Genomic DNA, 14,219 nt, shown 5'->3' on the forward strand with positions numbered 1-14,219 from the left:
CAAATCCCCCCTAACGTCGCACAAAACAATTGTCTGTAACCTTTTCCGGGTGACAATTTAGGAATGGCTGTATAGACTGGCTGCTCCGCTTTTTGCCAAGCAGAAGAGAAGCGCGAGTTGCATCAATGCGTTGCTATATAATATAACAATAGTGGTCATTACCAAATGGTTGTTCATAATCAAATACTGTAAATCACAACCTCCTCAGCAATGTTGAAGGTCACATTATACACACTGTATAGATTTTTGCCTCGGCAATCACAAACACATGATTTGTAAATTCATTCAGAATTACAACTAGTCAGAGTTGCCCACATGGCATTAAAATAAGGATCACTAGTCAGATGCCAGAGTGCCCCCAGAAGTCTTTGTACCCAGGAGATAGGCACCCTTTAAAAATTTGGGACCAGGCAGGACTTCACTGAAGAAAAGGGACAAGTGATGCCCCTGCAGAAAGCATTCTTACCTGCTTGACTGCCATCTCTTCTTTTAAAATTAATTTGTGCAACTTAGCATTGGTTGTGGTTACATGAAGTCCCACACGTGTGCCTGGAATAATGCAATCCTGGCCTGACCAATCAAGATCGCTAAAGATCAGAATGAGGAAGAAAAGAAGGAAGAAGATGGCAGCACCCAAAACAAAACAGAACAGGGACAGGCGAGTTTAGTTCCACTTTAAGCCTTGTTCAATAAAGCCAATAGCACAAACCTCTCATTTATAAGACCTGGAGTGAATAATAAAACAAGTGCGTTTTACCTATAGTGATAGTTAATAGGAATTCAACAGATTTAAGGGCAATGGATAGAAGATATTTAAAAATAGTAGCAAGAAATATCTCGATTTAAAGCAGATCCAAAGGCTTAGCCCGAGCACCAGGCTTTTACTGGATCTTCCTCTTTTGTAGCTATATAAGCAAACTGCAGAGACTGGGCTTTTGCTAACTGTTGGCACCTACAGAACATTGGAAGGCCACATGCTGTAAACAGACAACAATTTCAAACATTGCTCAGCAAACTCCAATACTAATCATAACTCCTAACACCGATGTCTGCTCCTTTGTATTTTTTATAATTCTGCAATTACTACTTCAATGTATAATCACTACAGGTAAATCAATACATAGGAGGACCCAGTTGCAGATATCTCACAGGCATCCCTTGTTCTTTCATGCAATCATTTCCTAGAACACAAATGTATATAAATAAATAAACACAACTAATTGGAAGCTATATGGCCCCATTCCATTAACATATGGAATCACAGGCAGTATGCCAAATCCCCTGAGAACCCACTACCAATTACTGAAATTTGGCCAGTAATTACAGTACATTCATTCTCATTGGACTTATTTGGACAAAAAAAATCCACATAATGGTTTTCCACTTAAAATTTAAAACAAAAACATAGCTATTTTTTATTGGTATGAAATAAATATTTTTCATCTTCAAACTCACATTTAAATATCATTCTGACAGAAGGAATATTTTACATATATCTTTGCGACAGAATAGATTTTAAAAAGACAGAAGTCAAACCTGGCCTCCAAAAGTGACTATTAATAAAACATTTCATGCAGCCGTCTAAATACCCTGTTATGATCTGCCAAACAATCTGTAATTCTTTTTAGAAGGCATTGGAATCCAGGCATCAATGTCCCATCCAGGTTATCTTCTATCACTACTGACACCCCAAGTCTGCTGACTGTGCAGTGAAAGAGCAACAGCAAAGCAGAGAGCATTCAGAGGAAATGTTTTCTGCTACCAACAGGATGTCAAATTATCTCGTGGCTTTGATGACTTCATGGTCATTCCAGAAAGATCAGGTAAAAGATCATCAAGTCATTCACAAACTTTGCCTAGGTAGATCATTTCATTTGACTGTATATGAAGAAGAAGAAAAAAACACTTATGATTAGGAGGTGCTCAAAACTTTGAACAGAAGAACCCAACTGATGGCATATCATGGTTCTGGAGTTTAAGAAGGATTACCTGAGGTGATCAGAAATGGCCCCATAAAAGCAGGAGATGCACACTGAAAACAGTATGGATATTGCTTATGATGATGGACCAGATATGACCCTGAAGTGCCTCTGGCCGGGAATACTTTAATGCAAAAGAAAATTGTGATGCAAAAATCTTTCTGTAAGAGGGTCCCAGTCTTTAAAGAAATTCTAACTAAAGTGACAATCTTTTGAAATTTTAGCAACCACCACCTACTACTAATCCTTTACCTTTATTACAAATAAATCAAAAATTATTAAGGGAAGAATGTGCTCTCCTAACTTTTATTATCATTCTTCAAAAGACTTCGGCTAGAAGTTAGAAAATGCAATCAAAAGGCCTGAATATACCTGCAGCAGCCCTCATTCTTGTCTGCTACAGTTAAATACTGGGCCGTGGTAAACAAAAAGTTCCAGAACATAATATAGCGAAAAAGTTTGCTTATCTCTTCTTTTTTATGATCTAGGATGAAGCTCATAACAGAGAAAGGATTATTTTGGGGCACGGGGGCTCAGAGGTTACCACTCTGGCCTTTGCAGCACTAGGTTCCAGGTTTGAATCTTGGCTAGTGCACTATATGCATGGAGTTTGCAGGTTTTCCCTGTGTTTGTGTGGGTTTTCTCCCACATGCACTTAGGTTATTTTGGCTTCCCCTCAAAATTAGACTGTATTAAAGATTAGCATACATAAAGACATTAACATATGAGGTAGAGACATTAGATTGTGAGCCCCATTGAGGGACAGTTAGGGAAATGACTATGGACTTTGTAAAGCGCTGCATAATATGTCAGCGCTATACAAATACTGTGTAATAATAATGAGGAGGAGGAATAAGATAAGCCCCCAATACCATTTGGTAGTGCCACAGCTTTGCCCCCATTCCCAATGCTCTAACCTTCAGGCGTCATAGCAGAAAGCTATTGCAGGTTATGTGCAGCAACCACTTAAAAATTAATTAGGCTGCAAAAATAATATTTTTATTCAATCAGAAATTGTTTGAATGTCCGTTCCTACAACCACCATAACGATAATTACAGTGACAAAGGCCAATTTTGGCCTTTCAAATATCATTGGAAATGGTCATGAATTTTGCTGAGCTGCAGTGACAAAACATCCAAAGGACGATGCAATTAAAAGTGAGGTCACAGCTATTAATTTAATAAATCACAAAGTGTTTTTCCGGGATCCCCAGCCCAACAGGACATGCAATGTAAAAAGATCCTCCCACATGCCAGTGCTGACAAGTACACAGCACATGCCTGAAAACACACCCGTTATCTCTGGAATGTTTTCCATACCAGAGAACATACACACACTTACACTGGAGATTTAAAACACAAGCAGCTTCATCCAAATTTACAAACACTGCAGACTCCGAAAGGCCACATTCCATCTGCAAGCTTGTGGGAGACTGAAAACATCAGGATTTTGAATAATAAGTTAAAGTGCAGGGGCAATCAAAATGCAGAGACTGTGCATGAAAATATGGAGATCTTTACTTTTAAAGATAATACCTGAGCAGCTGATTTCTACCATCCCCAACTTCTTCTAACCATGGAGGTAAACAAAAATAAAATGTACTTTAAAAGCCCAATTAACTGGGACCAGACTGTCCCAGGTCAGTAATCTTCTGCAGTGTAGATCAGGGGGGGGTCTTCAGGTACCTACATTCTACATGTCTCGGTGATGTAGACATTTGTTGGCTGCCCGGTGGCCTTTTAGCAAACAATATTTAGGTAATACACTTACCCCAACCACACCACAGATCATGTATTTTTTTTAGATATACTAGTTAACTTCTGCTATTTTTCATTAAGACCTAAAATAATTTAAATACTTTCTCAACCTTTTTAACATGGGATAACCCATGAAATAACTTTCAGGTGTTCAGGGAACCCATTCTATAATTATTATATCCACAGCTCACAGTACATTAGTGTGATAGTCCGTAGGGAGAATGCTTCTTAAATGGCTGGTCATTGGATGAATGTCCCCTTTACAGGTGCCAAAAAGTCAAGTAAACTGACCTGAAAAGGAAACTCTAGCAACCTCTGGAGGAATCTTGGTTAAGAAACACTGGTCTAAGCACTTTAAAATGCAGAAAGTTTAGTTCAATTAAATCAACTTTAAATATTACAGTTGTTTACACAAATTGGGACACCAAAGCTAATAAAGCTATTTGGTTCCCAAAAAGCTACGGCTTCATATAAGAGGTGAACATAATACCTGGTATACCGTAGGAAAAATGTACAAGCCATAAGAGTCTATTCAGACTACGATAATGAGGGGTAGTGTGAGGTAAACTGTGCACTTTACTTCAAGTTTTCACAAAGCAGAACAACACCTAAATTGAAGTCCAGTGTGATTTGTTCATTCTGAATGCACCGAGGTAAAGTATTGCAGTGACCTTGTATTGTAGTGTACAGCAAAGCACAGAACCATCTATGCAATTGTGATGTGCCACTTTAAAAAAAAGCATATGTTTAATAAGATATACCGTACATTGTGGAATGATGACAGACCATAACATAATGCACATGAACAAGCAAGGAACCACACATTGGTCGGCAAGACTGGAGAAGATAGACTACTATGAGGGAACCTGGGGGATCCAGCAAACCTGGAAAAGATTCCCTCCAAATAAATTTGCTATTAGCAAAGGTTTTCAATTTTGGTTTGCTGCATCAGCCAGGTTCTCCCATGATAGTCTGTCTATCCTCTCCAGTCATTGAACGCTTTAATCGGTCAGGCCCATTATGTGTCACAACACCCTAGATTGATCTGAATGGGCCATATAAGTTTTTTGTTTTCTTTAGTAAAAAGTATTTTTTTTTTTTTTTTAACTTAGGACCTTGTCAGCAAGCAGCATGTTGCACAGTTGCAGATGAAATACCTGCATGGTAGATGACACCGGCATGAGGCACATAGGTCTAGGCCCCACTATGGCTGCCTCTGCATTAGACAGGCAGCATATCCTCTTTCTGCATTCACGGCTATGCAGATCAAAAGAACGCCTGTGCATTTTTTCACACTGAAGCCTCAATTATTTCAGCTGTTGTTTTCTCACAGCTTTGCAGCTGTTTAGGTACAGATGACACACTACAGGGGCAGACAAACTTCATCACCAGGGCTGCTGTTGCAGAAGTCTTCTAATAGTAAATTCTAATAACATTGGAGGGAAATGTCGGCTTACATTCAATATGAAATTATATATATATACATACATATATACACACACACACACACACACACACACACACACACACACATATATACACATATATAATATAATTACATACACACACTGAGTGTAACAACAACCTGTTATCCAATATGGGACTGGGCATTATTTATATAAACAGACAGGAGAGAGAGATAATTGCTGCCCATAACAACCAGTCACATTTTATTTGTTAGTGTTATAATTTAGAAATTAAAAATGGGCAAAGGCTTAGCCTTTTCTCAAATTTTTGATAATAAGAAAATGCAATAGGGAATTAATACACCAATATATTTTAGGACACGTACGTCATTATTTTTACATGCTTTGGACATCATTCAGAATTCACTGACAGGATTTTTTTTTGCAGGTTTTCAGTTCCTATAGGGCCAAAAAACAATAAAAAGTGGCCCTAGGGGATTGTCACTCGTGGTGCCTTTTTAATATACAAACTTTGCATGAAAACCGGTTATAATGCAAAGTTACCATATTTAGCTTTTATTTCTAGCTTTTTCTGCATTTCTTTGGTGTTACTAGGAAGACGTGCCTGTGGAATTCAGCTGTTGCTGAGCAGATTATCAGTCAGCACATTGTTTGATTGGTTACTTAACTCTCGGCGGTAAAACAGCTGTCCAATCATGATACAGTCTTGCCTTTATTCATCTATCACCGGGCATCTGTCATGATTTTCCTTAGGGCTTTCAATGGTCACCTCTGGTCTTGTGCTTGTTGGGGTCAAACTTGATGTTGTCCACTTTGTAGGTAGACAGTTTAGGTTCAAAGCTGTAGAGCTGAACTACTTTTTTCAGCCTGAGTCTCTGACTTGCACAGTTATTAAATTTAATTTTCTCGTTATAACAAAATTAATTTAAACCCAATAAAGATAAAGCAGTCTTAGATTTTTTTTCACATTGTGGTGTTGTGTGATTTATTTTAGTTACGCTGTTTACTGTGGTTTTTAGGAGCAGGGTTAATGGGGTGTACACTCCATGCAATACCTGCCCTTAGGTGCAGATTATGTTTTTATATGGAGACCGGTGTGCTCGGGGACTCGGCACAGACCCAGGATCTAATAGTATTTTCCTACAGCTGTGACTGGAAACCAGACAGGTACTGACATCCATCATCAAACACATCAGGATCCGGCATTGTAGGGAAACCTTTACATATATAGTGATTGCAAATGTTGCAATTGGGTTATGTGTAAAATATTTTGTATAGGACACTGGGGAGATCGTTAGGGTAAAGCATACATTTTTAATAAATTGGCATGTGAAAAATAACCAAAATTGGCTTACTGCCACTTATCTGGTGCCACAATATTTTAGTTATTTTGCAGTTAAGATTTAGCATCCTGATTCAAACTAAAGCAATGCAAAAAAATTCAAAAGGTCCCTAAAGCCTCATAAGAAGCATATACAATCTTTACAGCTCAATGGCTCCAGTGAGGCAGCGCACGTCAACGGTGCCTTAAACTTGAACTCTTCTCCAACGTGGTTTGGCACTTCTTTCCCATTTTATATTTGTCTGTGCTTGCTGTGGAAATTTACCCTAATTGTCCCTACTGTCACTGGAACCCACAAGTCATAGGAAAACTAAACATTTGCAGAGGAAGTGAGATGACACGGGATTTGGTGAACGTTATTTAAAAACAGATTTTGCCTTACTTTTCTTTGCCTCTATATAGGGTGTTTATTATAAATAAATATATATTACAATATATATATATATATATATATATATATATATATATATATATATATATACACACACACACACACACACACACACACACACAATTACACATGCACACACAGACATATAGTATATATAACCAATTTCTGCTTTATATTAACGTAGGACAAATGCTTTAGCGTTAAACATACTTTACATATAAAAGGTGTATGCATTACGTTATATTATAATGGGTGTTCATGTGGTCACACCAGTCTGCCACATCCTGTATCCCAAATATCAACTTCCTCGATATGTGATCATTTTCTGCACAAAGACATAATAAATGTGCAGACGCAGAGAGGTGTTTGCTGAACACCACAAAATCATGAGGTAAGAAGCTGCAGTCCTACAAGCGAACACATAAAAGATGGTTGAAAGAAGTCAGTAATAGGATATTTAACATGCAAAGTAAGCAATGATCAACTAAACCTCAAGAAAGGAAATCTTGCCTGAATCATTATTCTCAGAACACAGAGTTATTGCTTTCAGCATAATACAAATCTATATACACATTTTACCGAAGTCACTGGGTAACTCTGGATCAGGAAGTCTGCAAAGGACTACAGCAAAGAGAAGGCCAGGTTTGCAGGCAGAGCTGCTTTATAAATAAAAGATGCTGGGGACAGAACTTTAAGGTTTTTGGTTAAGGTGGAGCTGGGCTTTAAATGATTTGTAAAGGTAACTTTTTTTTTTTAGTTTTGGATATAGCAAATCTTTAGGACGGTACATGAAAGGAAATCAGACAACAAAAATGAATCAGATAGGAAAGGTTCTCTGCCCTATTCAAACCTTTAAAAATAAATCGATAAAAACTTTTAAATTGGAGAAATATAAAGAAATATAAATGCCACCATTTTTTTTGGTCCAGGTACATCTAACAGTTACAGTGACCTAAACAAATGCATACAAATACAGAATAAAACACTGCAATAAACACAAAACATCTTTAAAAATCAATACCAAAGAGACAATATAGGGTGCAGATATCTGCTCTCTGATCAACTAACCATCCAGCTGTCCAGTATGAAAAGATCTGAATTATTCCAGCAGTAATGAGTTCAGAGTACCTCGCCCAAACAATGCCACCACAGTGTTGTACTGTGTGCTGCAAACTACTACATATCTGCACAGTACAGGGAATGGATTCAGAGACTGCATGGCAAAGCAGCTTTTGCCTGCACAATAACCAAAATAGTGCTCTGCGCAGCTGTTTTGCTCTGCAACCATGCAGAAAATGTTAATCCAGCCAAGATAAGAAACACAGATACTGACAATAGGAAGTAGAACCTTTGCAAGCACAGAAGCACATCAATGCACATGCAAAGGAAGAACACACCTTGCAGAAATCACAGTAAACGGAATAGCCATACTACATGGACAGTATCAGCTGGAAACAGGTGGCCCAGGTCTCATGAAGAAGCAATGGGCAACATTGTAACCTGTAAAAGCATCAATGTGCTGCTGGAACCTGAAATCCTTTACACCAGGGGTGTCAAACTCTGGCCCGCAATGTCCTTTTTTTTTTGCCCCCAAAGGGTCTTTTTTTGGCCCTTAAATATGAATTGCAGCTGGCCTGCTGCTGCATTGAAATAGTGCCGCTACTACAATTCCCAGCATTACTCGCGTCTATAGACCAGCGGGCTCTCTGCCTATGCGTGGCCCCGCATTGGACTGTTTTATAGACGCAGGGAATTGTAGTAGCTGTGCTATTTCTCTATTATAGGCTTGTTCCAGATTGAATGTTAAGCAAAACCTCTGTTTCCATATGAAAAGGTTTTATATCTAGGAAAAATGTCCTCAAGTTTGGCTCACGACTTTGTCAAAGTTTTTAATTTTGTCCCTCTGTGTATTTGAGTTTGACACCCCTGCTTTACACCATCTCAGCTGAATCAGATTTGTATCGTGCAGGGTGAAATAGAAGCTCTCTTGCCTCCCCAGAAAAAGGAACAGAGGCCTTGTGCAGGGGGTTTGCATGCAAAGCTGTAAAATAAGCCTCACATGACCTGGCTTTAGAAAGAAATGCCCATGTGTGCAAAAATAATTGTAAATATCAATCAGCATATGGCCATCCAGACTGAAAGTTGAAAAGAAAACAAGAAGTGCTACTACAAGCCTAAAGTAGCTGCCACATCTGTCTGGAGGTAAGCCACACTCAAAACCATGCAGGAAGTTGAAAAAAAAAAGTGTTCATTTTCTAACCATGGCGGGTCATGGCAAAGGTAATGAAAAGTAGACTCAAGTTGGTATTGTGTCCCCTTTCAGGATTTATTCACCGCACTTCCTGTTCAGAAAATATGAGTATGAGGAAGTTATAGGAGATCACTTCCTCATATACTTTATATGGGGGCAGGTCTGAGATATTTAAAAACAAATACTTATATTTACACAATCCTACAAAATAAAGTCATACAATCAGCCCAAGTGTAAAACTTTAAAGTAGACTACCTTAATCTAAAAGACACCATTATTCTACAGAACAGAGTGCAATGGAAAAAAAACACTATAGATGTTTTAGCTTGTGCTCCATATGCAAAATACCGAAGAGAATGTTGTGGGTTTGTAGCAGATTAATTTCTCTGTAGGAATATTCCGGTGTCTACAGGTCTCTAAACTGGCAGGCCACTGGATCTGGTCTAAAGGTGCTGGGATGTGGGGTTAGGGCTGATGGTTGCCTCCCACTGAACACAACAGACAATGGTATGGAGAATTATCTTCCCATAACGGTACAAATGTTTTAATCCTAGGACCAGTGCCATTGTACAACAGTTTATAGAATTGCTAAAGGCAGCATGCTTTCAGATTCTCATAGGCATGGACATGTACTAAATATACATTCAATGCACAGTAACATAGTCTGCCTTGGATAAATGCATTGGATACAAATGTATGAATTATGATGCAACACACAAGACATTCATGTAATTCCACAGTTTATTATTTCTAATATGACCTAGTTAGAGAAAACAAGACGCAGGCATGAAAATACTTATGGCATCACATTGGCTGCCCGTTAACGCACAGAATTGTATTTTTTCATGCTTGTTGTCACAATCTGCAAAGCTGTGCAGAACAAGCACAAAATAGAAGAGGAGCTTGGGTTCTATTGTGCACAACTTGCAATGTTCTGCTTCTGCACGAGCTGTGCTATCAATCAGCAAAATGAACAATAACACATACTTGTGGTGGTGCTGGGCACTGAAGTACATTCTTCCATCACATGGAAAGTAGGTAATATATGATTGGTGAAAACATTTACGCTTAAGAGCCTTCCATCTGCCAGCTTTTCCAGAATTCCTTGCCAGGTTTGCATCACACCATGCTGTAGACCAATTTTATGCTTTCCCTGGCCAAAGATTTCCATTGTGTCCAACTGTCCCCCACTAGAGAGGTCAATGGTGCAGCCCAAATACTACTAAAGCACTGGCGCTCTTCAGCACACTATTCCCATGTGAACGCCAATCAATTAACAGATTCATTTTCTGCCTTTTAATTTATTTTGATGGAAAACAAACCTGCCCGCAATGACCATAATAAAAGAATATTTATTAAGCTTGCACAATTTACAAAATAATATTTCTGCACAATACCGAAACCAGGATTTTTAAATTCTGCAAACTGTACACTTGCATAATCCGAGCATGTTGCTACAAGGACCTGCGAATGGTCACAAGCGTGTGCAGCTTCTCCCAAACAGACAGCACATCTCATTTCTGGTCTTTGTGACCTAATAGCAGCAACTGTCAGGGCCGCTCCTAGCTCATCCTCTCTACCCAGACATGTTTTACCGGATTACAGAGAGATCGGAAAACTGACTAGAGCAGAATTTTCCTGGAACAGGCAGCTGCATGCTACCAGCCAAGATTCCCTGTACAGAGAAACACATGCTGCCCTATGTACACTCCTCTAATTTACATAGAAGTCTCTGGGAAATTACAGGAAAGCCAGACTCATTTCCCAAGAAAATGCACAAACTAAATTCCATAGGCTTGAGCAAATTAAAAAAAAAGGCTAGGTAGGGAAGACTAATCCACCATTACCCTCCTATAAAGAAAACCCTCCTCATGGTTCAGAGCTATAATTACAAAGGGAACTATTGAGATTTACCAACACGCCACTTTTCAAAACAGGAAGCTTGCTGTTGAGTATTACAGGAAATTGCAGAGTCAGAAGGGAGCGAGTGCAAGTGTAAGAATGTACAACTCCTCCACTGTCTCTACTAAAATGACTCGATTAGCATTTCCCATGTAAGCCAATACTCTAAATAAAATGAAAGTTACTGCATTAAAAAAACAAAGGCAGCACACATAAGCATCCATATGAATGTATATACACTGGTGGGGGTGCAGAGGAAGCTGAATGATCCTCATCTACAGCACTGCCATTTACCATGGTCTACAGGCCTCTATACAATAGGAGACAGAGCTTGCTAGGAACTTGTCAATTTCTGCGATTGGTTAAAAATTCATGATTTTGCCAGTAATCAATCCCACAAAACATGGTCAACTTATATAAACCTTTTTAAATATTGCTTGTCAAGGGTCTAATCGTGCTTCCCAATAAACCTACTTTCAGCTCATGTCATGCCATGTGCTGGAACAAACGCAGAAGGTTCAACACAAATTAAATATGACTAATGGTAGGCATAATTCAGAGCTATTTTTACCTCTTGCTTTAAAGACCGATTACCCCAAAAGTCATAATGCTAAGAGTTTGTATGCATGGGGGGACAGCTAGTGACATGACTATGGACTTTGTACAGTGCTGCGTAATATGTCGGTGCTATATAATCACTGTGTAATAGTAATAACTTCATGTGTTTAATAGTCTCTATTGTTTAACAGATAACTTTTATACAATAGAGACTATAAACACATTATGTAAAGTAAAAGTTCAATGTCCGTAAAAAGTAAAATTTACCCTTTAAATGCATACGAGACAGAATAATTGATTTAATTTCCAAACAGTCTAGATTATGTTTCACAAGCCGCTTTTACAATTGCAGATAATAGCAGGCTTCCATGGAACGCTGCAAGGCAGTATATAGGTCAACCAACAAAGGAGCAATGTAATCTTTAAACCTGCCTTAGCAAGAAGAACTAAAGTACACTGGCTAGCAGTAAAACCGACACCACCCTTATGGTACACAGCCCAGGGGCTGTATAACCACCCCAAGCACTCCTTAATTTATTGCAAAGCGTGCAAGGACCCCTCATGCTGGGAAGGACAGAGGGAGGGAGCAGAGCAATGCACAAAGTCAATGCTACCAATTCAGAAGACACAACCAACTGCAAGTTACAGTATAAAGAAACTGCAATACAAAAGCTCAATAACACTGCTATCACTACAAACACAGAGCCACAGTTACATCATCAACACTTTAAAATAAATTAGGATTATTGCAGCAGCATAAAAAAAAAACTTTTAAAGGCTACTTCCTAAGAAGAGTTTCATCACCCTTAACCACACTAAAGAGGCAATAAAAATTGGGGTTTCATGCAAGCTGCTTTTTATATAAACTGGACATGATTTAGGATTAAAGAGTATACAATGTACATCAAAAAGACAAAAAGATATTAAAATGAAAGTTACAATGTATATATATATATATATATATATATATATATATATATATATATATGACTGTATGGCTTGAAAAATTGTAACTCACCAAGTTCCAGCAAACAGAGCCACTTCTGAGCTGAGCATATCTGTAAATGAGGAAGTAAACAAAACAAAGTGACCATGCAGGAGAATGTGCAGACTGGGCTCTACAATATTCCCCTTCCAGTAAACTCTTCTTCCAAACTGTGCTCAGTACAGGAATATGGGATCCACCCCAGACCCAACAAAGCAGCTACAAGGCGACTGTGTTCTCCTGAATCTTGCTATGCAAAGGCAGAAGCTGGGTGCAGAGTGGAATGACTGCATGGCTCTGACTCATCAGCTGAGCTCACTGCTTGCAGCAACAACAAAATACACACACACACAAAATCCCCAGCAGTGAGAGTGTGAGAGGGAGGGAGCCACTGAGCCACAATTACACAACATGCTGGAACCCTCCCTCTACACTCTAAGATTACACAGCCACCATGCAAACATCCCTTCACTCCTTGCTCCGTCATCTCTTCACTTTGAATCTACAGTCACCTTTTATCTCATTTTTGGCTTTCTTGTATCACCCTTTAAGTGTAAGCTATCTTCTCAGCAAAGTTTGATCAAATCTGCATGCATATCACCTGGTCGCTTTAAAAATTAAATAAAAACATTTTTGCAAAGCTGGAAAACTTAAGTTGTGTCAAGTTTTTGGGTGTGTTCCCACCTGGAAAATGTACCTGCAGTGTCTATTTAGGCTTGGTGGGAAGAAGCTGTTGGAATCCCCTGTATTGTGACCTAACTTTACAGTACCCAGCCAAAAACAGCCGGGTGGTTACTGAAAAGTGCCGGGTGGTGCACCCAGCTAAAAGGAGCTGGAGAGCACCTTGGCTTATGTTCCAGGAATCTCCTGGTTATAAAGATCTGCTAGGCAAGTAGAGGGTGGTATTTGTATTTGAATGTATGAGGTCGGAGGGCCCGAGTTGGGTCCTACATTGTATGTCTTGGGGTTTTTTCTTTTTTTTCATTTATGTCTATAAAGTTTGGTGAAAACCTGTTTCTTTTTTATGTCAATGCAATGTTGTTAAAATGTGCTGTTTTTTTTTGGAAGCATCACTCATAATAATTCTGATTGCTTCTTCGTTGGTTTAGAGCTTTAGCCACATCTTCCCCCCATGATTAAGCCCATGGGGCAGAACGAGTCAGTGAATTTGTCTCTGGAGATGTGCAGTGGACTGGTGACTTCTTGCAGAACTTTTATTGCAGTTTATCAATAAATTGATTTTCTGATTTTATACTGTGGAGCTGTGGCAATTTTGCTTTGTTAGCATGTTTCTTTAGCCTGAAAGTCGAATGGGGTTATCTCACTCCCAACCCAGTTAATACATGTGCCAAGCCTGGCTGGGAAGACATACTGCTTTTATCACCAGTGGTAGGATTTTCCATACAACCATGAGGAATATACCGGCTTACATGAACCCTTTGTATGTTTTCATGTATACCTCCATTCATTGCCCAATTTAACACAGTATAACATTACTCTACAGTCCATACCAAGATGCAGTTCAGCAAAGATCACATGAACAAATTTGTAGGCATTTGGTCATGTGAGCAACTGTAATAGGATTTCATAGGATGTATTGTTTTCTGTGTGCATGAAATCTCTCTC

At 38.8% G+C, this 14,219-nt stretch overlaps 1 protein-coding gene across 2 annotated transcripts in view; it reads right to left on the bottom strand.

Moving 5' to 3' along the window:
* The window catches only part of MIDEAS (mitotic deacetylase associated SANT domain protein), a 66,882-nt gene that overhangs the window by 34,958 nt on the left and 17,705 nt on the right, over positions 1 to 14,219 (bottom strand). Inside the window, exon 1 of one of the 2 annotated variants that reach the window (XM_072428059.1) lies at positions 12,627 to 12,929. The exons of the other annotated variant lie outside the window; for it this stretch is intronic. The gene's annotated coding sequence lies outside the window, so the exon portion shown is untranslated. Of the gene's footprint in view, positions 1 to 12,626; positions 12,930 to 14,219 lie in introns of those variants that run through there. 2 annotated transcript variants of the gene reach the window in all.

Source organism: Pyxicephalus adspersus, chromosome 12, assembly GCF_032062135.1.
Source record: "Pyxicephalus adspersus chromosome 12, UCB_Pads_2.0, whole genome shotgun sequence".
NCBI classification, from domain to species: Eukaryota; Metazoa; Chordata; class Amphibia; order Anura; family Pyxicephalidae; genus Pyxicephalus; species Pyxicephalus adspersus.